The following is a 24,562-nucleotide window of genomic DNA, read 5'->3' as shown; positions in this document are numbered from 1 at the left end:
ATGGTTCTTGCTGTGAGGCCTAACTCTAAAACGATATTTTAAAATGTTTTTTTTTCTCATCAGCAGAATCATTTGAATGTTCTTAGTCGTTCAGTTCCTTCCATGCAAAACCCCAGTGTGTTTAATTATTTATAGGGCAACCTACACTACCTTGTATAAATTAGATTTAGAGATGAATCTCCTCTTGAGTTTCTCAGGATAGAGTGATGGACTAGGACTTGATTCCACACTTAGCCATGGAAACTCAGTGGGAATGTGGAACTGGTAAAACCACTCCTTAAACATCTTACTGTACTTTCCTTTAAAACACTACTGTATTAGGGTCACTATAAGTCAGTTCTGACTTTGACAGCACATAACATAACACATAACTTTTGAATCCTACAGTTCTATCTATTCCCTTTCTGTCAGGGTCTTATCATTAACCCCCTCCCCAGTTGGTTCCTATAATAGCAAATTCTACAGGGAATCTAGCATTTCTTCTGTACCTTTTATTTAACTGGTGATAATAAATAACTCAAACCATTTTCTGCTTATTTGGATAATGCAACCTGTCAAGACACCTGCATCCTTCATGGGACCTCAGCCCATTCCCAGATGACTCAGAAGGCAGTTACTGCCCTGAAAAAAAAATGTTAAGTGTGGGACCCTATAAAAAACGAACAGGAGACCCCAGCTGGAGGAGAAAGGGAAGATTGTCTCCTGAGTTTCTGTGGTGCTCCATGACAGGTATGGTATGCAGAATTTCCATATAGAAACTCTCTGTTCACCACTTGTCTAAATACTGTAGTAATAAATCACCAGCAAATTCCTGGTTCTGTTTGGGAGGTTTGGACTTCAAAGCCAATGTCTTCAGAGTCACAAACAAGAACCTTTCATTAACTGTGGAAGAGAGAAAATGTTTTACTTTATTTCAAATTATGCTTTTTAGTTATTTAGTTTAAACCCATCTTGCTAATAAACAACACAGACTTCCTTTGAGATCACATGCCAGTTCTTATACACAGCCATGATGCAGACCCCTCAGCTGAAGTTGTTTGCTCTAGCCTATGTTTCCACCAGATATGCGATGACGGCAGGTATGGACATTTTCATTTGTGTATTTATTTGTTTATCTCTGCAGCCTTGAAAAATGGACACTAGAATTTAAAGCACTAGAAACACAAATATTTTGTATGATTTTTATGTGTATGCAGAGTTCAAAATTGATATTTCTTTGTATGCTGAAATAAGTTATGGTGGATTCTTTTAAAGCTCTGAACTAGAATCATAAAATTGCTATAACACCAATTTTTTTTAAAAAGTATCATTTTATCTTTGCTGTTTCTCTTAAATCAGTTCCTGTGAACCTATATCAATCTTCCAGCATAAAGACAGACCAGCCTAAGAAACATTAGATTTTCTTTGGTGCTGCATTGATTTGAATATGTGGGTTTTTTTTTTCAGCACAGAAGGAAAGTCAAAACACCTTACAGATAGTATTAAAAATACAAATGTCAAACATACTTAGTTCAGCTGGAATTGTCATTTCCTGAATGTTTGACCTGACTATCAAATGTCTGACTCTTTTAGGAATCAAGGTGAAGAAGAATAAACATCCAAACTACCAAGGATTTTTTTTACCAAAAAAAAAATATGCCAATTGAAATGCTTAAAAAACGAAAGCAGACCCCTCAGCTGCTAACCAAATGAGAAGGTTTGGAAAACTCATCATCAGGAGCATTGCCAATAGTCATGGGTGGTCACTAACAAAAGAAGCCTCCAAACAGATGATTTTACATGATGTGATTTGAATCTGTTTTTCTACATGACCAGAGTGGAGAAACTGTCACTGTCCTGCTGAAAGATCACATTAATGGTGATGTAATGAGGAACTGTTTCATATAAGTCATATAAAGCACAGGCAAACACATTTCTCTTTCTGATAGATTTTGAATTTGTAACAATGACAGGCTTGGAAAATAAAATGGGAAACTTCAATGGGTCAGTGAAAGCTGGACTTTCAGTCACTTTAAATGATATGAAGGACCTTGGAAGCTTACATAACTAGCTTATGCATAGCATAGTTTCAAATTAAAAAAATCAAAGAAAAGTTGAAATAGCTATATAGGTAAGCATGTAAGGATGCATGTCAATCCATGTCTCTGTGTCTTGATAAATGGCAGAAATACAGTCAGTGCTGACATTTTCTAGCACTTACTGAGATATGGAGATGTCACTAGAAAACATCTGAAAATTCTGACATTTATTTGTAAACCCCAAGATCACACAAGTGCTCTAAGTAAATGTTTATGATAAAAAGGTGGCACTTACTGAGTTATGCCACCGACTTAAATTGGTATCCACGCTTTCGCAACTCTGCTATTGTACTATGCAGACTCAAAGGTGCAGTTCTTTACTTAATTAGATTGAATGGTACTTACTTCAGAGTAGGCTTGTACAGAATACCCTTTTATCCTATTAGTGTGTGCCATCAATTTCTCCCCTTCTTCCTCTCTGTCCAAAACTTTTCCTCCTACTTTTCTCTATTGCAAATATTTAGGCTACATGCACCTTGGTGACAGGGACCAGTCCTGCTTGATTGGACCTCAATAATACTTTTTAAATAAATTAAAAATAACTGTTTTACACATGTCCAAAACAACTGTTATTTCATACACATTTCTGATATCTACTGGTAAATTTCATAGCAAAACGGCCACATCTAATTTGTGTTTTACAGTATTTCATAATATTCATCACATTTTGTTATTTTGTTGATTATTATAGTATTTGCTTTTGCTTTGTAATAATAATTACCAGAAGAAATAATAATACATTGTTGTTATTAATGATAAATGATGCTAGTAATTTATATATTTTTTATTTCATTTATCGGTGTGAACAATGCCGGTAATATGTGCCATGTTCTGTATGCAAATATTGAAAACAATCTTTTTAACTCAGGTCTATCTGAGACCTTTAAGTAGATCCCAAGAACCAATAAGGATCTTCAATAAATCATTTCATTTGTATCCTCTTTGTCAGTATTTACTGGTAAAGGGGAGCATTTATTGGGAGTAGCAGGGAAACATCCAAGCTTTAATATGCTTTCCAGATTTTTCTTCCTTATGTTGTGATTTAACAACATAAAAGCAATTCCCAACTGACTTTTATGACAGAATACTCCTAAATATTAAATAATCTGATGGTGGGCTTTTATCTCCACAAATTTTTCATTTCTGACCTTGGCTATTTCCCCTTATGCTATATTTTATAGTTGCACATTTTTGTTTCCTCTCATGGATGTCACTTAAGAAATAGATGAGAAGGGCAAAAGCTTCCTACAGTAAAGAAAGGCAGCAAGCCTATGGATTGTTGTTGGCATTGGAGATGGGGCTGAAGCAGTTCAGGGAAGGTGCAGTCTATAGGAGCAATGCGGTCTGTAATCTTGAGGCTGAAGTCCTACCTGTACTTCCTTGAGTAAGCCCCATTGGAACACTTGGGGAACTATGAGCAGGTATGGGACTGAGTTGCAGAAAGAGGTGCTGGAAACAGGGAGAATAGCTTGTGACTATCAACATTCTGAGCAGCTTGTGAACACTAATGGCAAATTACTGTGGCAGCAGAGAAAGCAGAAGGCAAGAGTCTGTGTAAATATATTCTGGACGGGACAGCTTTTGTATTTGCCAGGTCTATCTTTTCCCCCAGAGTGGGATTCTAGAGGCTTAGTACATTTTGCTCAGCAAACTGACCCCTTCCTGAGTGGCAACGCTCCATAACATAGTGGTTATCATTAAGCTGATGGACTTTTGCATCTGGCATAGCTGGAACATCATGTACAGTATAAGATTCAAGGGAGAGATGGGCTACAATATATATTACTTAACACAGCAAGTTGCAACTAGAATAGGACTGTTGGATCAATGGGGATTTGGTGAGTCAATTCCTCCCTTGGCTTCATTGATTCAAATCTAGTAAGGTTTGTTGTTTCACTAAATAAGGCAAGTCTGACTGATGTCACAAAAATTTGAAAATAGCCTCAAAATTTAAATTTCCTCAGCTTTTAATGCTTGAATATAATATAGAGATAATATGCTTATCCTGAAGTTATTCCCCTGCTTGCAATTTCAATCAAGAGTATTGTAAGCCTTCACAATCTGCATTCATCACACTACTAGGCAGTCCAAGATTATGGTCATTTTTTGGCCCATGTTCAGAACCTGATTACTTAACCCACCACTTACTTAGAGAATGTTGCTGATTAATTCAGACTTTTAAAGATGGAAATATAATTTATTCTGGCTTCATTTCTGAGGAATCATTGATCCAGGAATTTTCTGGTTGAGAAAAGTCAAGTATATTTATGTGTATCCTGATCTCAGGTGAAGGTGGCGGTGTGTGTGTGTGTGTGTGTGTGTGTGTGTGTGTGTGTGTGTGTGTGTGTGTGTGTGTGTGTGTGTGTGTGTGTGAGTGTGTGTGAGTGTGTGTGAGTGTGTGTGTGTGTGAGAGAGAGAGAGAGAGAGAGAGAGACCCATTTGTGCCTTTCACCCAGATCTTCACTGCATTTCCCATGGGGCATTGTCAGGACATATGCATGTCCTAGAAAAGTGATTGTATACAAAAAGAATTACATAGCAATAAAGGATTCTTGAAAATAGACCCTTTCCCCATGGAGCATTCTCTGAATTAACCTTGTTAACTGCTTATTTGATTATGAGTTAAGTGAAGAGAAATATACCCCTCTCTAAAATAACTTCTTCCTGTGATTTCTCTGAGGTATGATACATTACCACAGTGTAATGGGAGCACCGCCTCTGGCCTTGAGGAGAATGATGTTGGCACTAATGCTAGCAGATCTTTAGCAGATTGGGAAGGATCCATAAACATTTTCTTCCAGAAAAATAAACCCACTTCCAGGATTGTTCACACCCCTTACAATAACTCTGTAAAATTTCTTTGCAAGCAGAAAGATGGTGATAACTTTCATAGTAAATACTGCACCTCACAAATATTGGTTATAACTTTATCTGGTATCAAACCAGATTCTAGATTATTGTTTGTTTTCCCAAGGTAGTTGCTAAACAGAATCATCAGTGCAGAAGTGGCATGATAAGACCAGGTCACAGTGTGCTATGTGACAGCAAGTCGCTTCCAAATTACGGGGACCCTAATATGGCTAGTAATGCATGTCAGACTTCTAAGCAATCATTTTACCACTGCTATTCCACTGTCAGTTTCCTTGGCTAAGCAAAAAATTGATTACCAAATCTTAGTCAGACATCCCATCTAGTACACCATGTTGGTTAGTAGACTACAGTGAGGACTATGAAATCCCAGCTTCCAGCTTCATTCTAGTAACATACTCAGCAGGGCCTCTTCTGCAGCCTTATGACCCACAGCAGGTTGCTCTGCCATCTTTTTGCTAGTTCCAGCTTTATGAATGCAAAGGCCATACATTATGATCATTCAGATGCACCAACATAAGCTGTCTGATTACCCAAAGAAAATTTTGGTTTTACTGCCTCTTTATCCAGGGAGTGAATCTATACTTCCAACACTTCATTTACCTGGGTTCTGGCTCTTTGAGATTTTTGAAGGATGGGGTGCTCTGGGAGCATGTTGTTTGCCAAAGACTAGAAAAGCTGACCTTTCTTCTACAAGGCACAGTGGGAAATGGATCTCCTGGCCCTTGGCTCCACATCCAAGTACTCAATCTCACAGAGTGATTTATGCCTTGCCTAAAAGTGAGGTCTTTGGGATTTTTGGTAGGTTTTCTATTATAAAATTGCTTGCTTTTTTGTTAGCAGAGCTCAAGGTGGGTGGTGGTGAAGAAACATGAGAGACTTAGCCAGCTCTCATTTGCTGTCCCTTAACACACAAATCTATCCCCTTGTATAGCTTAAAAAGTAACTCTAGGTGTATTTTTCAGTAGAAAAAGGAAGTTTACTTACAGTTGTCATCTGTACTGTAGTTATAGTTGTCAGGGCAAATGTGAAAATGGAATCTCCAGTGTGTAGGAGTCCCTGCATGGCAGCTTTTCCAATGGAGGTCATGGAAGAAGAAGACAATCAACAAAACAAAAAGCAGTCCTATGTAAACAGGAAGAAGGCGCTGACCCCAACGCCACAGATGGGAGAACTTTGCCAGTCAAAGTAGTGGCAAAAGCAACTGTTTTAGGCTGTCAACGTGCTCCAACTCATACCCTGTATTGGTGCATGCAGGATTGCTATTTTTCAACAGTCTTATATATCATTGCATACATACCAGCTGTAGGTCATCACAGGAAAGAAACCTCTACCCAGTTTCATTTCACTCTGAAGGTAGACCATAATGGGAGAGCAAAAGGAGCCTTCCCTGGGAAAAGTGGAAGACTGGCCCGGATGCTCCAACAATCTCAAGCCCGAATATTTCAGCTCATAAACAAATCGCTCCCAAAATGATGGGGCTTGATGAGTAATGGCATGTAGGCATACAGTGGGCATGCTCTGTTTCAGGGAAAAACAGATTGCCAGGGTCACGACAGTCCCACTGTAGTAAATGAAGGAGTGGGAGCCTGAGGCCTGTTGGGGAGAAAGCCTGATCGAGCGCTGTTTCAAATTTTGCTTTTTAGTTTTTATTATGAAAGGTTTGTAAAGCTTGATCTAGCAAAGCACCGCCATGCTCCCTGAGTTATTTTGCATGCACCTCTTCCCTACGTCAAATGTTCTGCAGTTTAACGTTCATTTCAGCCAAGAAACTACAGCACAGCTCATTTGAGCATGACTCACAACGTCTGTCACATTCTGCTTATTTAAAGGCTGTCTAATCACAATCATATGAAAAATGGGTGCTGTCCTTTTAAAAGAAAAGTGCACTTCATAACAGCAGCAGAACTAACCACAAGTTCATAAACCAGTTCCTGATGCTGTTCTTTAGAACTGCAGAAGAATTTGCAGTGCCAGGTATCTGACAGTAGGGGGCAGCAATAGGTAACGTCCTCACAGGAAATTTATCTGTACCATAATCTGAAGGTGTATCACTGACTTTAAGATTCAGCAACAGTCACACTCTTATTTATATTACTGCCTTCCACACACTACACAAACACAAAATCAAGCTGTAACTCGCTTTCCTCATTATATCTTTGTAGGTTTTGTGGGGTTTTTTAAAGATGTAAAGGAAAAATAGAGGTGAGGATGCAGACAAAGGCGGTTAAAAAACAGAAAAGTATTGGGAGTTATAGGTAGATTTTGAATCTGGAAAAGCTGATGACTATGATGTGCACACACCCCTCCACCACCAATATCTTCTCTAGAAATAATTTTTATTTGCAGTTAATGATATGGTATTGGTCACTGATTTCAATTTACTCTCACCTTGCTTATTTTGTATGTTTCCCTGGGACCACAAGGCAGGATTAGAATGTAAAAAAAACAAATAAATGAAAACATACACTTGTTCTCTTTTAATGCGTTAATTAATAATAAATTGCTGCTCAGTCCGCTTGGGCTAGAATGTTGAGTATTATTATGAAAGCTGTACCAAGGGGAATGGCAGTTGGGACTTAGTTCTTGGATTTTGATTGGCTTGAAAAGTGTGCATTTGTTTCACTTTTCTATTATTCCTTTCTTCCAGAGCTGGGGCTCAAGGCAGCACAATGTTCTTCCTCCCTCTCAGTTTCTCTTTCTTTCTCTGGTCCTCTATGCTTGCAAAGACTAACATGGCTACTTCTTTGAGAATACATATGGCATCCTAGAGCTAGGAGTGTGTGTGGGGGGGTGGCAGTTGTCAGTGGCTATATTCCACAATCCCACAGCCTTTCACTGTTGTAGGAGCATAATTAAAATGTTGTCTGAACTACTCAGTTTCTGTATGACAGCAGTGAGATTTATATCCCCTTGTTTCAACTGATGCAACCTGAATCTCTAGAGATGAAGTTTTGTACTAGCACAAATGGTCCGACTTTCTCAGTTACCACTTCCTAAAAAGTCACCGGCCATGGTGACCGATAGATTCTGGGAGATAAGTTCCAAAAAATTTGCTTTTCCAAATTCTGGGTCTTGCTCTGATCTACGGATTTCCATGAAATACACAGGGTGGTGTAGGGGACAGAGTAACAAACTAGGAGTCAGAAGATGTAGGTCCAAATCCTTGTTCTGCATTGAAAGCCCACTGGGGTGCATGTTGTAAAAGTGGTAAAACTATTCCTTAACTATCTCACTCACCTTGAAAGCCCTGTTAGTGTTGCTATAACTCTGTTCTGACTTAATGGCATATAACAAATAACATGGATTTCCATATGCTGCTTTGGAACCCACAATTTCAGACTGTAAGTAGGAATCCATACAACTGAATGATCCTCCGTGTAAGAAAATATACCTGCAGACAAACAACGAGCATGTCAGGAAGAAGACTAGGTTAAATACTATCCCATGAACGCTTAGTTTTCCATGTGAAAGGAATTGTATAACATGGTGGAGTTTTCAGTCGTCCCACCACCTGCCATATGAAATGGTCCATCTCATGCATAGATTTATCACCTCAGTGGAAACAGTCCTCAGTGATGTAAATTCTTAGTAAATCGGGCCTCTTTATAGTTCAGAATTGACATTCCCTGAACAGTTTCTGACTTTTCATGAAGTATTAATTGAGATGGTCAGGACAGCAAGAACAAAATCTCATCTCTAGAGACTCTGGTTGCATTAGTTGAAACTGAGTGCTTTAGACAACGTTTTAATATTTGTTCATATATCAATGAAACTTCAGTATTAAAAAAAGAGTACTTGCTAGTTCTTTTAGTTTGACATAGTTGCAGTATCTGCTTACTTCTCTTCACAGAAGGCATCTTTCCTTCCTCAATATAAGTATTGTGTAGGATACAAGCTGGTATTGGTACAGTCCCTGAGAAATCAACTGGAGGTTTATTGTTAATGGGAAATGTCTGTATTTCCAACAAAAAGGTCAGAAATCTGAATAATTATTTTGAAAAGAACTTTAATAACCTTTTAAAAAGACAATTATTGTTCTATTTGTTTAAAGTGGCATAATTCAGGTACTGTAATTCTATACTGCTTATTAGGCAGCCATCGGCAAGAATTAAAACAATCAGAACCAGATAAAGGTATCAGTTAAAATACTCCCCAAACCTATGTCTTCCTCTGGTGCGGAAAAGAAAATGCAATTGGTGCCCAGCAGTCCCGTCTAGGTATGCATTCCTTAACTTGTATTGCAATCATAATGCCCACTCAAAACTAATCCCTTCCCCAAAGGAGTCTTTTTACAGCAGGTTATAGCTGCAGACCTTGGCTTAATATTGTAGAAGAAGGAAAAATGTGGAAAACCTTCAGAGAAAAATTGCCCCCGCAGGTATTACCTGGGATGGAGACATTCCAGATCCCGTGCCCTTAACCTCTGAGCTGAGCCCTGGATCTTCTGAGTGACCCAAAAATACAATTTATTTTAATGCAATCTTGCTTTTTGCCTTTCGGTTTAGTATGCTTCCATGGATTACTGGTTCTGAAGCTTCCATGTCTTATATCCAAATAATCTTTCTGTAAAAGAGCTGGGTCTTACTACTGAAAGAAAGAGCAAGCTTTTTCTGAGAAAGACGTGTTTTTTTGTTTGTTTGTTTTTTGGCTTCTGTACCGCCCATCTGACAAAAGGCCACTGTTCGAGGTTCGCTATGTTGAAAATGACAGTAATAACAATTGTGAAAACATCACAATTATACATTAAAATAAAAAACAAAGCTGACAGTACCTTAAATACATTTTAAATGGTTATAATATCAATTAAAGCAAGTTAGTGGCCAGTAGGTTCAGTAATTTGTATTTTTGAAAGCCTCCTGAAATAGCAAAATTTTTAATGATTTCTTTAAAATAATATCATTTCCATCATTATATTCATTGTTAATGATAAATTTTAAGGACTACTAATTGACAACTAATTACATTAGGAGCTGAAAACTGTAATAATTTTAGCATCTAAATTTTAGTACTAAAGAATTACAGCAGGTTAAAAACAATTACTATCTGGGCATTAACTTTTTGAGACCAGGATCATGGGCACTGCAAATAAAGAAAAATGAATTAAAAGCATGGACCAGTATACAGTCCTTAAACAAACTTTTAAATCATAATTATCCAGACACTTTAAACCCAATATTAAAGATTTTTAAAGCTCAAGTAATTCCTATGTTAACTTATGGTGCTGAAATGTGGGGCTTTGCAGACCTCAAGAAAATTGAATGTGTACAAATCCAATTTTATCGTGTTATTCTGGGTGTTTCAAATTTTACCACAGTTCATGTAATTAGAGCAGAACTTGGTGCCAAGTTCTTGGGTCTTATACAGTACATGTAAGAATGGTAAAGTATTGGTGCAGAATTAGTAATTTAAATAAAGAAAGATTGCCCAAGATTTGTTTGGAGGAACAAAGGTCACTGAAGTGTAAGAATTCATGGTTGCAAAACCTGTTTAAGATTTCCCCAAAATTTTGGCCCTAAACCCACTGCTGAAAGATACAATTAATTAAGCAAAGGGTCTTTGATGTAGGGGCAGAGACTGATATAATAGCTGTTGCATCCATAGGAGCTATAAAATAGCTGACCAACATAAAACAACTGCACCAATATGAAAACTTTTTAGCAGTCCCAATGAAAATGCAGCATAGAAAAGCATACACACGTTTACAATTCAAACAAATGGATACCATGATGAAATGGGGTAGGTTTCAAAGTATCCCCATAGAAGATAGACTATGTGGAAATCCAGTTAATGAGGATTTGGCTCATTATGTGCTTGATTGCCCCTTATATACTTATAAAAATCTTTAAAAGAGAAAAATATACAACCTTTTTTTTAAAGAAAGTGTAAAGCAGGAATGTCTCAGAGAAAATGATCTTGAGTGCTGTTTTTTTTTAAAACCAAAAGACAGGATATAAATTTAAAAATTATTAAAAGTTCATTTTTTAAAAACGAATAAAGAAAATATGTACATATATGCTTTGGGGTCAGGAAGCTTCAGTTTGCCCAAAGGGAAGGGCTAAACTCTACAGACCTCTAACGTAGGAGTGTGCATTGTTTCTAAAGGTACTCCAACTTCTTCTTCAAAGATGAAACAAGAACAGCCCATTACAAACAGTGTTGGTGTTGTGGATAGATTATGAAAAGTATAACTTTTTGTTATTGTTTGTTTATTTTGGTTCAATTCACCATTTTGTTAAATTAAATATATATATATATTGTTCCTGTCCTGCACCAGAAAACTCCTATTCTTTCAACCTCTAGCTCCTTTTTAACTATTCTGATCTCAATTTTTATTGTTCTTTGCTCAGATGAATTGAGGTGCTCACCAGTTCTTGGTATCTCTCTAGTTCAGTGTTTCTTAACCTTTATTGAGTCACAACCCCTTTTTTATTGGCCAAGTAACCTGTGAGACCCACCACATTTACCATAAGACACTTCTTTTTCCTACAATAGAGTAAAAATTGAGGGTTGTCTTATACACGGAAGTAAGCCAAACCTACACGCCACAGCTGGCATGCAGAGCCCTCTCTGTGGGCATGCTAGCCATGCCGGTGCTGCTGCCCATGCCAGCCCAGTCCAGAGGGTACCACCGCTCATTGCCGAGGCTCGGCTCAAGCTCACCCCACCGCCTTGTCCCCTGCCCGAAGGGTGGCCATGGGTGGCACTGGAAGTGGTGATCAGGTGGCAACAGCAGGAGGAGGAGGCGAAGGAGGAGCTGTGCTTGGCTGCCCCTTGCTGCAAAATCGCTGCTGTCCATTGATTGCAACTCCAGCACCGCAGAAGAGTGAGCGAGTGGGGCAGAACGCAGCGCAGGAAGCCCGGGCAGGGGGAAAAAGGTGTCGCTTGGCAGCCCTCTGGAGGATGTGCTGGCCCAGAGGATGCCCGCTGATTTGGGCACTCAGGTTTTAAAGTTTTTTTCTCCTTATATGGTTGTTAGCCGCCCAGAGTGGCTTGGTTGCCAGATGTTGTGTGATGTTCAAATAAATGAATGAATGAATGAATGAATGAATGAATGAATGAATGAATGAATGAATGAATGAATGAATGAATATTGTTGTTTTGAGAGGCTAGTTCCATTTTCCTCATTTCTATTTGGAACTGCATTTCTCTGTCTCTTTGCCTTTCTCTGGCCCTTTCTTTCTCCATTTCAAGTTATATTTCCTTAGCTCTTTCTTCAGCTTTGGCTTTCTCTCTGATCTCTTTAAGCCTGAATTCCTGCTCTAACCTTCATTTTCCAAACTTTTGGGGGCTTAGAACACTTTGTCTTTCTGAGGCATTTTCATCAATTTCCTCCTGTTCCACTGGAGCTAAAGGGTTTCCCTCCACTTCACGAGGTAAACTTTGTGCCTCCTGACTCCCTTTTTTTACTTTGCTTGGGTGGCTGGTTTAAGTCAGAGTGAATTAGTCTTTAATGTCTGTACTGCTTTTTAAAAGGACCTGTCTTTCTGCCATTTATGCCAGTAGCTACGTTGTTCTTGCTAAACTGTTCTCTCTGGCTGCTTTCCAGCTCACAACCTTTTAGTTATTGAATTACTTCGTCTGAGCAATTCTTGCCCTTGTACACCAAAAAATTTTCTTTTCAAGCCTCTGCTTTTTATTATTACCACAGATTTGTTCTAACCATGGCTTCCCTCTCATCCACGATAGCTCTCTCTCTCTCTCTGAGCCCCAGATTTCAGGTAAGGTCACTAGGTTTTCCAAATCCTGAGGTAAAAGAAGTTTCTTTTAAGAGTCGGTTCCCTCATGTAAGTTCCCTCATATCTGGGTTAAGAAGCCCTTCTGCTTAAGCTTTTCCATGAAACTAAGCTTTTTTTTTTTTTAGCAAGTCACCCACTTCTTTACCACAGATCCTAACTAAATAGGTAAATCCACAAAATTTACTTTTAAAATTTAAGCTTCACTGGATTACGTCATATCACACCGCTGTACACCAAGCTTCATCAATATAAGAATGAACTTTCCTTCCTTTCTCCTCTATCATATCAAATGAGTGATCAGTGAATATCATTATGCTTCTGCTGAAAAAAAAAACAGATCTCATTTCGGATAGGACTGTTTCACGAACCCCCGTAAGAAAGAAAAGCAGTCTACTAGAGGGTGTTTGAAATCCATGAAAAGTTACCTCACCTAATAGATGGGGAAGGTTGAGCTTCTCTTGAAAGTGTGAAGGTACGGTGTGGGCAGAAAGGGAAGAGGAGGGTGTGGGTTTGAGAGGTGTGTGTGTTGGATAGAAGAGGAGGATTTGAGTTATGTAGGGGAAGAAGAGGGGGTTTATTGGGTATAGGCCAAAAAGAGGGTTGTCCTTCATCCTTCATTTCCTGCAATCACAAGAGGAAAAACAAGGCTTTCCAAGGGGTATGTAGACAAATCCTGTTCAAATCTTATATAGTTGAACATAGAATTCCAGTCTTTGGGAGGTGGGGATTCTATGTCAACTGCAATGCTGTCCTTTCCTTAGCAACACTCTAATGACATGGTGATGAGAGGAAGAAAATCTACCCTTATCAATGAGTTGTAAAGGACAGTTCTCACTGGACACATAGACACAGAAAAATCCAAAACCCAGGGCAGAAGCAATGGAGAGGCAAACTGCTCATGTACATGCAGGCCTCTTTAGGAGTTGTAGTATTGAAAATGATCCTCCCTTCATGCCTCCTCCCAATAAAAAAGCCCCATCAGTGCCCCTCCTTCTCAAGCTCAAATAAACTCCTCCCCATGGCCCCTGCCCCATGTCCTGCCCCCCTCCCTACTTCTCTTCCCTCACCTTCTTACCCCTCTTGTTTTTCTCCTCTATGATTCAGGTGGGGCCCAGAGGCATCTCCCTGCCCAGTTTTCCTCTCCCGTCACTGTACTGTTACCACCCAGAAGAGTAGAAGAGTCAGGTGGAATGAAAGGTGCTGCAGTCATGGCAGCAACAACTTTTCAATCCTGCCACCATCTTGGGCATCAGCATTCCCAATATGCAATGTGCTCTTGCCTCATTCAAGCCTCTTCGAGCCAGGCTAATGCTTGGGTCTGAAGGACTGAAAGCAGTCCTCAAAAGGTGAATGCAGAGAAGCAGAGAGAAATGAGTGAAAGTGGCTCTTTTGGAGTGGGTAGGAGTGATGTGCATACATAAAAGGAAAATCCACCCCAAGGGATACAGAAATAATTAAGAACTCCAACTTGCCTGAAATTCTGGTTCAGATTAAAATTATCTGTCTGTGGGCCAAGAGGATTGAAATAAAACAACATTGTGTGTATCATATTTTATATAATAAATATAAAAATAATTGCAATTAAAAATAGCCATGGTGAACACCCCCCCCCCAGAAAACACTTCCAGGCTGGGAACCCGTATTCTAGCTAGTAGATATATGTTAAGATGCTGCTTTGATCAGGATGAAGTCAGAGGAAGTGCAGTTTAAATGGAAATAATATCTTGGAAAGAAGAATTAGCTACTCTTATATTCCAAGGATATTCATGGTGAGGTGAAGAAAAGCCATCAAAAATCTGAAAGAGAGAGAGAGCTGAATGTGAAAAAGGAAAGGAAGTAAATATGGCATTTATGTCATAACTGGAAACATAAGTAATTCCAACTGTTGTTCAGAGCCTGTTTTCAAGTTAGCGATTCTCACTCGCTCATGAGAATTTGGAGTATAAATGTAGTGTTTCCGTTACGTTGCAGAAGGAAGATGTATTCCATCTCCTCTTGCTCTTTTCTAGTATATTTTTTTAAAAAAATAAGGGAGGCAAGATATGGAATTTGAGATTTGCTCTATAAAATAAATATATTTTATGTATAGTGTTTATTTTTCAAACAAATCTCAGAATTGGAACACATATCTGTAAGAAGCAAACTTGGAAGGACAGGTGGAGCATACATTCCTATTGCTGATTTCTCATCCAGTTAGAACTTCTGTGCCAAGAAACTACCCATCACCACCCAAATGCTGAGCATGGATACTATAAATATGCCTTTAGAAACATGGCTACCACAAAAAAACATGGCTATCCCTTTAAAAAAATCCAGAACTGTCTGGAGACCAAACTAGCCAATTTGTGCAGGTATTTCTAATGAAAAACAACCTTAGGTTTCTTGCTGGAAGGACAGCAAGAGGAGGGATTTAACATTTTTCCCATTGGCTGTTTCCCTAATCAGAATTGCTCCACTCCTTCTGTCCCACCTGCACTTTTTTTTCTCCACACAGGGAAAGATAGGTAGAGGAAATGATGAGTAAAAAAAAAATGACAGATAAGGAAACGGGTAAGTTGCTTGGAAAATATTTTTGTACGACATAGTGCAGTATACATATATGTATGTGTATGCGTACATGTGTCTATATGCGAAGAACCGGAGTATGATATTTGCATAGTGAAGCATTCTGACAATCAGAATCTGTCTGGTGTTAGCCAATAGATGTTAAGAGAGTTAACAGCCTGATAGATATATAAAGCAAGTGGCAGTTAGTAGTCTATCTGATAGGTGCTAGATATGTGACAGATGATAGCTGATGGAGACAAATATGTGATTGGATTTATTTTTGTCAGATAGGGACAAATGTGGTAGTGTTAGGATAGGGCTTATAAGTTTAGCTGCTAAATGAGTTTGTTTTTCTGTTATATAGTAACAATGTCTGTCAGGTTTAAGGATATATTAACACAGCTAAGTTAAGTACAAGTTTACAGTATGTACAAAGTTATAATGTTAAAGCACTGTGAGTTTATTCTATTCCACATGTGTTTTAAACAGTAAAAGTTCTTTAGCATTTTTAATGAACACCAAGTGATCATTTTATTTATTTTTAACAGGTGGCATATATATACACACAAAACAGAAGATACAATTCTTTATTCTGTGTGCGATTTTTTAATCACAACACTTGAAACCACTGTGTCAATTACATTTTATATTTTTCAAACCCAAACCAACAAGGTATACCCCTCCCATACATATTTTCTGTTCTTCTCTGTAGTTTAACGAGGATCTTTTTCAGTGAAAAAACCCCACACAAACTGGAAGAATGTTATCTACATTTCCGTTTAATGTCTTGTTTGGCCCTAAGAGCCCTTGCTATGTACCCAGCAACCATGTAATGTTTGAAACTATCTCTTCTTGACATTTTGAAATGTTCTAATATTGTATTAAATGATGTGTGCAGTAGATACCTTTAGGAGCATTCCTTGGGCACACAGACAGCAGGGCTGGAACTATACCTTCACAGTAATTTGGAGAAAATGTATTTACTGCAGGTCAGCTGCAAATAGGTGTGAAAGCACCTGTACCACATGCTCAAGTTGCAGCACTTTCGTTTTTGTTTTAATCTGATATGTGTGGGGATGCTCACTGCCGCCCTGGGTATGTTGGGAGCAGGGTGCGACTTCATATGCTGGGAACATCGTGCCCTATTCCTGCTCCCCCTTTTTATTTTAAAGGTTTTATGGACATATTTGGATATGCAGTTTAATTATAGATTTGAAAGCAGAATTGTACATCCTCATATGTGAATAGAGGTGCAAAGGAGGGGAAAAATCAGTTATGACAATGACTGAGGGAAAGTAAATAATAATAATAATGTGCCGTCAAGTCTGAATTATGGTAATTCTCAGAAGTTATGTATCATTCCCTTCTTCTGGGAGCATCCTGGGACTGTGCAGCTTGTTCAAGGCCACATAGGCTGACCCTCCTGACAGGAGGTCCAGTGGGGAATCAAACTCCCAACCTTTGGCTCCATAGCCAGATGGATACCTAAACCACTGAGCTATCCACATGAATCCACAGCCTTGAATACTCAAGCTCTTTGGATACTCTCTGGAGTGTCTCTTGGACAATAAAGGGCTGCTTCTGTTTTACCTTAAAGTAACCACCCTTAATTATTATTATTATTAATAATAATAATAATAATAATACTAATAATACTAATAATACTAATAATACTACTACTACTACTACTACTACTACTACTACTACTACTAATAATAATAATAATAATAATAATAATAATAATAATAATAATAATAATAATAATAATAATAATAATAATAATAATAATAATAATAATAATAATAATCGTTTAGTCGTGTCCGACTCTTCGTGACCCCATGGACCAGAGCACGCCAGGCCCTCCTATCTTCCACTGCCTCCCGGAGTTGTGTCAAATTCATGTTGGTTGCTTCGCAGACACTGTCCAGCCATCTCATCTTCGGTCGTCCCCTTCTCCTCTTGCCATCACACTTTCCCAACATCAGGGTCTTTCCCAGGGAGTCTTTTCTTCTCATGAGATGGCCAAAGTACTGGAGCCTCAGCTTCAGGATCTGTCCTTCCAGTGAGCACTCAGGGTTGATTTCCTTTAGAATTGATAGGTTTGTTCTCCTTGCAGTCCAGGGGATTCTCAAGAGTCTCCTCCAGCACCACAATTCAAAGGCATCAATTCTTCGGCGGTCTGCTTTCTTTATGGTCCAGCTCTCACTTCCATACATCATGACAGGAAAAACCATAGCTTTGACTATTCGTACTTTTGTTGGCAAGGTGATGTCTCTGCTTTCTAAGATGCTGTCAAGATTTGTCGATAATAATAATAATAATAATAATAATAATAATAATAATAATAATAATAATAATAATAATAATAATAATAATAATAATTATAATAATTATAATAATTATAATAATTATAATAATTATAATAATTATAATTATAATTATAATTATAATTATAATTATAATTATAATTATTATAATTATAATTATAATAGTGTGCCATCAAGTCTATTCTGACTTACAGTGATTCTTTCCATAGTTTTCTAGATAGATAATGCTTAGAAGTGATTTATCATTCCCTTCTTCTGCATGCATCTTGGGACTGTGTAGCTTGGCCAAAGCCACACAGGTTAGCTCTTCTTGGATGTACAGTGGGGAACTGAATCCCTGAGAGCTGGCTCTGCAGCCCAATACCTAACTCACTGCTAGCTTTATTAAAGTAAAAATAGCCTTGAAACCAGACATGACTGAATGAGAAAATTGGGAAAATGGAGAAGGGGCAAGAAGATGACTGGCAGAAATATAACGATGATCCTCTAACACCCCAATCAGTGGTATATCTGTAAAATCCAGAATAGATAAAAATGGATTGGGCCCCATTCTAATCTGCAATATGGCCTGACTGTGTGATATGACAGGAGTCACTGTGGATTAGATCCAATTTCCCCCAAAAGCCTAGTTCTGGCACTAGTCACACCAGGTTCTTCCAAGGCCCTCTAGATATCCAGCCAGCTCCAAATAAGTACTGGAAGCCTAAGTCTGTGAACAGTTGCTGCTCAAAACCTGGAACTAAAATGTCCAGCAACTTACTTACTTCCAAAGCTAGCATCAGCCCTAGAAGGAAAACAAACAAACAATTTAGACTTGTACCAGTTCTGGTAATATATATTCCAGCAATTCCAAGTGGCCAGCATTGAATTTAGGACCACATAATTCCCCATCACACTCTAAAAAGTAAACAAACATGGATAATTTAATTTTTATTTAAGAACATAGAAAAGAAAGCAAAATTATAGGGAGTAATGCTCTTTTAGATTAGTAAGACAATTCCAATAAATAGGAAAACTCCAAATTAAGATAAATATCAGTAAATAACAGATAAAGACCAAGACACACAAAATAAGAAAACTAGGTTGCTTGTTCAAGTTATTCAGAGGACCTAAGAATAGACACAGTCACATTTGTAAGTCAATACAAACAACAATCCCCACCGACATAGTAATGTGCTGAAGCTCAAAGCACATGATCACCTTTTGCTCTGGGTCTAAACCATTCTTAGAATTTCCCTCACTCACATGGATGGTTCACATCAGCCAATGCCTGTGGGTCTTCCTTGGAACCTCCCAGATGATAAGCAGTCAGTCCCTCATATATCCACTTTGATTTTTTTTACCTGAATGAACCTATGAGTTAGGGCTATTTTACAGGTGCCCACTTCAGAGAGTTTCACAGTGACCTTGTGTTGAAACTCTATATCTCCTGATAACTAGATGGTCCCTTCTTGAGAACCATCAGCATTCCTTGTCTTCCACATACTCCCAAGATGGATCCAGCCTGCCTCTAAGTGGCAGTTCACACCTTGCTGTTGTTAGGTATTTTAGAACTTCTTCACAAATGGTCACCGTCATCTGTTCTTGATATTATGTGAACTGCCAACAACATTCCATACAGGGTCGCACTCCACTTCAATGTTTAAGCAAATAGACAGAGAACTAAATGTATCAGTGATGATCAGTAGACAGACACAAAACTCTGCACAGGTTTGATTCAAAATTTCTATAATTAAGTGAGAAAGTCATGAGCTAATGCAGTCGTTTCTTGTCTTTCAGAAACAGAAGGCTGCATATTCAATGAAAGAGGGATTAAAATTTGTATTTGGGTTTCCTGATGAAAAAAGTCCTGCTTTATGGCAACCTTTAGTGTACAACCCAATTTTATAGAGACTTTTTATTTGCCCAAATGGAAGGTAGTTGATTAACGAAACTGCTTAGGAGACCCAGGAGGCCGTGGTATAAACCATGGAATTTGTAGGAAAGTGCAAATTTGGCATGAGATTGAAGACTAATAAAATAGACAGAGATTTCCCTCGCTGAGGCAGTCTAAAAATTTCATTTTATTGTCAAGGGCATTCATTAAAACTAATAGAGAAAAAACTACTTACATTCCCTTTTCTTATTTGTTCCTGTCCCGGGTGTTGACAGGAACTACTTACCTGCTGCATTTTCCCTTCACTAATATTTATATTAGCTTTAGTGTGGAACTCTCATGTTTAAGGTATACATAGCCTTAAAATATGCTTTCTAGACCTCTGAATACCTCTAAGTGCAGAACTGAAGGGCAACTTGTAATGGGCCCAACCTTAACAGTTGGGCTCATTGCTGAATCCTGGACTGAATGGATCCTGGATGGGACAGAGAACAGAAGAGTTCTGATGCCAGCTCTGCAGATCCTTTTATGGGTCATAAATGGAGGAAATAATAATAACAATGACCAGCGATAAGGCGATAGGGTGATCTAGTGCTAATCTAGATTTTTTTAAAAAGGGTGATTGGGGAAGAGGAAAGAATGTGGGGATGGAGTGTTCTCCGGGTCCTGAACATTATGTTCCAAAAGCCTATGTCATTGAAACACCACCTGCAGACACAGCCCCTGACTTTACAAGAACATATCACAACTAATCACACGAGAAAAAGCCTATTTGAACTGTTCCGGCTTGAAGCCACACACACCCCCAGCTGCTTTGTGAACAAAAAGGGTTGGACTGATTTGAATCAGCCTTTGCATCATACAGTCAATTAAAAATACTTTGAATTCACCCATTTTATAAGCTGAGCAAATCCCATGGTACTTGGCTATGTAATTGCAACCTCAGTTATGATGTCCTGCAAGTAGCTGCTACATTACATCAACTTGGAATTTCCTTCCTATTTATTATAATTTCAGTCACTACAAGGAATATTACTGGCCAATCCACTAGCCTATTGTGACATAGCTGTAGCTGCAAAAGCTTCCTTCTAAGACCTCTTATTTTTTCATAGGATATGATTCACATGTGACTAACTACACATTACAGGAATGACATGAAGGAGAGAGGGAAGAGAGGAAAAAACCTGATGGGAGCTTTGCCTGTGCATTGCAGGTAGAGCAGCCATTGATGGTACTGACGTTCACCTCCTATCCCAGACGACAGCCTTTTATTTCCCCCATTTTCATATTTCTTTTGAGAAATACAAATATGTACAAATACTTTGAAATGCCCAGGTACAAATAAAATCTATGGGTCTATATATTGGCAGAAAGTGAATTGGTTGTGATTTGTAAGATAAATAATTTGGAGTGAATCTAAACAGGTTGGCATTCACCCACCTTTAATTACAGTAACACTGACAATTTGGAGTTGGTTTGGTCTTGTAAAGCAGTGGTCCCCAACCTTGGGCCTCCAGATGTTCTTGGACTACAACTCCCAGAAGCCTTCATCACCACTTCTGCTGGCCAGGATTTCTGGGAGTTGAAGTCCAAGAACATCTGGAGGCCCAAGGTTGGGAACCAGTGTTGTAAAGGAAATTAAGTCCTATTAGCTTTTCAGAAGACCTGCTCATCTCTGCTTTCATTTTCTCCTTTGAGTTGTTAGGTCACATTGCTGCAGTCAGTGACAAAATCACATATGACAGTTTTCTTCTTCTTCTTCTTCTTCTTCTTCTTCTTCTTCTTCTTCTTCTTCTTCTTCTTCTTCTTCTTCTTCTTCTTCTTCTTCTTCTTCTTCGAGTTCTTCTTTATTTTATATCAGTCACTTTTTTCTCAAATCCGTGCTTTTCAGCCAATTTCCGATTCCCAGATCTTGGAAGTAACACATCAGAAGTGGCATCATTCCTGACAATAGGAATTGGATATGGAAGAGGGCGTTTGCTGCTGCTCTGAGACTCTAAAACTCCCTCCCATAGGAGGCCAGGCTGGTCTCATCTTTGTGGTCCTTCTGAAAGCAGATGAAGGCCTTTTTTTCTTTATGTGGGCTTTCCTTTAAATGATTGGTTGACCAAGAGGTATTTAAAAGTGAATATTGTATTCTGTCGTTTTACTTGTGTTTTTAATATTGCCTTTATTTATAAGTTTTAATATGTTGTTTATTTAATTCTTTTTAAATGTTGTAATAATTTATTATTTTAGCTTTTAACTTTTTTTCTTTTAATATTGTAAGCAGACTTGGATCCTTTAGGACAGGGGTTGTCAACTCCCTGTCTGCAGCCCGGTGCTGGTCCGTGGGCTTGCCGGAACTGGGCCATGGATACGGCTCTCCACCCCCCTGCATGCACTCGTGGGGGCATGTCACGCTTGAACGGTGAGCATTTCATACTCGCAGTGGGCATGTCATGCTTGCGCAGTGGACTCGATCCCTCCAACTGATCTGTGGCCCCAGAAAGGTTGGGGACTGCTGCTTTAGGAGAAGTGGCCAATCAATCAATCAATCAATCAATCAATCAATCAATCAATCAATCAATCAATCAATAGGGGTTAATAAAGAATGACAAAACTTTTTTGTGGTGTAATAAAATGACCTCAGGGTTTTGGTACAAAAAGTAATGTTATGTATCATTATGTTATGTATCAAGAGCCTCGTGGCGCAGTAGTTAAACCGCTGTACTGCAGCCAAAACTGTGCTCACGACCTGGGGTTCAATCCCAGGTAGCGCCTTAAGGTTGACTCAGCCTTCTATCCTTCCGAGGTCGGTAAAATGAGTACCCTGCTCGCTGGGGAGGCAATGTGCAGCCTGCATAACTAACTTGTAAACCGCCCAGAGAGTGCTTGAAGTGCTATGGGGCGGTATATAAGCAGCACGCTTTTCCTTTGCTTTGCTTTTTATTTGTTGATGGCGTTGAATGTTGCCACTAATAAAGTGGTTAGAAGAGATCCCTTCTCTATTAACTTTCGAACAGGGTATCATGTTGCTCATAGCAGCGTTGCACCCCTACCCACTTATGGATGGATTGTTGGAAAGCTCCACTGCTACTTTTTGAGTAGTGAGAGCATCATCAGTCCAGTCCATCCATTCTCAACCTGTTTATGGCCATAGCCCTTTAGGAGTTCTTCTCAGGTTCCAGTGCCCCCTGTCAAACAAGGATGTAATACAAACAGATGAAGAGAAAAATAGAATAGAATTTTTTTTTCAGTCTCTGGCCCCCTTCAAATGTGCCAGGGCCTCCCAGGGCGCCAAATGGCTCCGTTTGAGAATGGCTGGTCTAGTCTACTCTGATTCTGAAAGACAACTAGCAGTGTGGCATCCTCTTCTCAAAGTGACAAGAAAAGGAAAGTACTTCTGACCACCTCATCTAGTTAAAGGAATTGGTAACAGTCCTTCCCACCCATCAAAATAACAGTAAAGAAAATGAATGAAATAACAATGTGATGCACTGCTGCACATACACAGATGTATGTGTGCACAAACACATGCATACACACACCATTTCAATATTTACGTTGTTCTTTTGAGCTTGCAGTGAACAAGAAAATTTTGTTGTTGCTTAGTTATTTAGTTGTGTCCGACTCTTCATGACCCCATGGACCAGAGCACGCCAGGCCCTCCTGTCTTCCACTGCCTCCCGGAGTTGGGTCGAATTCATGTCGGTAGCTTTGATGACACTGTCCAGCCATCTCATCCTCTGTCGACCCCTTCTCCTCCTGCCTTCACACTTTCCTAACATCAGGGTCTTTTCCTGAGAGTCTTCTCTTCTCATGAGATGGCCATAGTGTGTTGAGCTTCAGACAGCTTTTTGCACTCTCCTCTTTCACCTTCATTATGAGGTGCTTTTATTCCTCCTCACTTTCTGCCATCAGAGTGGTATTATCTGCATATCAGAGGTTGTTGATATTTCTTCCAGCAATCTTAATTCTGGTTTGGGATTCCTCCAGTCCAACTTTTCGCATGATGTATTCTGCATATAAATTAAATAAGCTGGGGGACAATATACAGCCTTGTCTAACTCCTTTCCCAATTTTGAACCAATCAGTTATTCCATATCCAGTTCTAACTGTTGCTTCCTGTCCCACGTATAGGTTTCTCAGGAGACAGATGAGGTGATCAGGCACTCCCATTTCTTTAAGGACTTGCCATAGTTTGCTGTGGTCCACACAGTCAAAGGCTTTTGCATAGTCAATGAAGTAGATGTTTTTCTGGAACTCTCTGGTTTTCTCCATAATCCAGCACACGTTAGCAATTTGGTCTCTGGTTCCTTTGCCCCTTCGAAATCCAGCTTGTACTTCTGGGAGTTCTCAGTCCACATACTGCTGAAGCCTACCTTGTAGGATTTTGAGCATAACGTTGCTAGTGTGTGAAATGAGTGCAACTGTACAGTAGTTGGAGCATTCTTTGGCACTGCCCTTTTTTTGGGATTGGGATGTAGACTGATCTTTTCCAGTCCTCTGGCCACTGCTGAGTTTTCCAAACTTGCTGGCATATTGAATGTAGCACCTTAACAGTGTCATCTTTTAAGATTTTAAATAATTCAGCTGGAATACCATCACTTCCACTGGCCTTGTTGTTAGCCAAGCTTTCTAAGGCCCACTTGACCTCACTCTCCAGGATGTCTGGCTCAAGGGCAGCAACCACATTATCTGGGTTGTCACGGATATCCAAATATTTCTGGTATAATTCCTCTGTGTATTCTTGTCACCTCTTCTTGATGTCTTCTGCTTCTGTTAGGTCCATCCCATTTTTGTCCTTTATCATGTCCATCTTTGCACAAAATGTTCCTTTAATATCTCCAATTTCCCTGAACAGATATCTGGTTTTTCCTTTTCTATTATTTTCCTCTATTTCTTTGCACTATTCATTTAAGAAGGCCCTCTTGTCTTTCCTTGCTATGCTTTGGAAGTCTGCATTCAATTTTCTGTGACTTTCCCTGTCTCCCTTGCATTTTGTTTCTCTTCTCTTCTCTGCTATTTGTAAGGCCTCATTGGACAGCCACTTTGCTTTCTTGCATTTCCTTTTCTTTGGGATGGTTTTTGTTACTGTGTCCTGTACAGTGGTGCCTCACTTAGCGATGTTAATTCGTGCAGAAA

This window comes from Pogona vitticeps, chromosome 4 (assembly GCF_051106095.1).
Source record: "Pogona vitticeps strain Pit_001003342236 chromosome 4, PviZW2.1, whole genome shotgun sequence".
Classification (NCBI taxonomy): domain Eukaryota; kingdom Metazoa; phylum Chordata; class Lepidosauria; order Squamata; family Agamidae; genus Pogona; species Pogona vitticeps.
The sequence above is the reverse complement of the archived record's forward strand: the minus strand, read 5'-3'. Positions refer to the sequence as shown.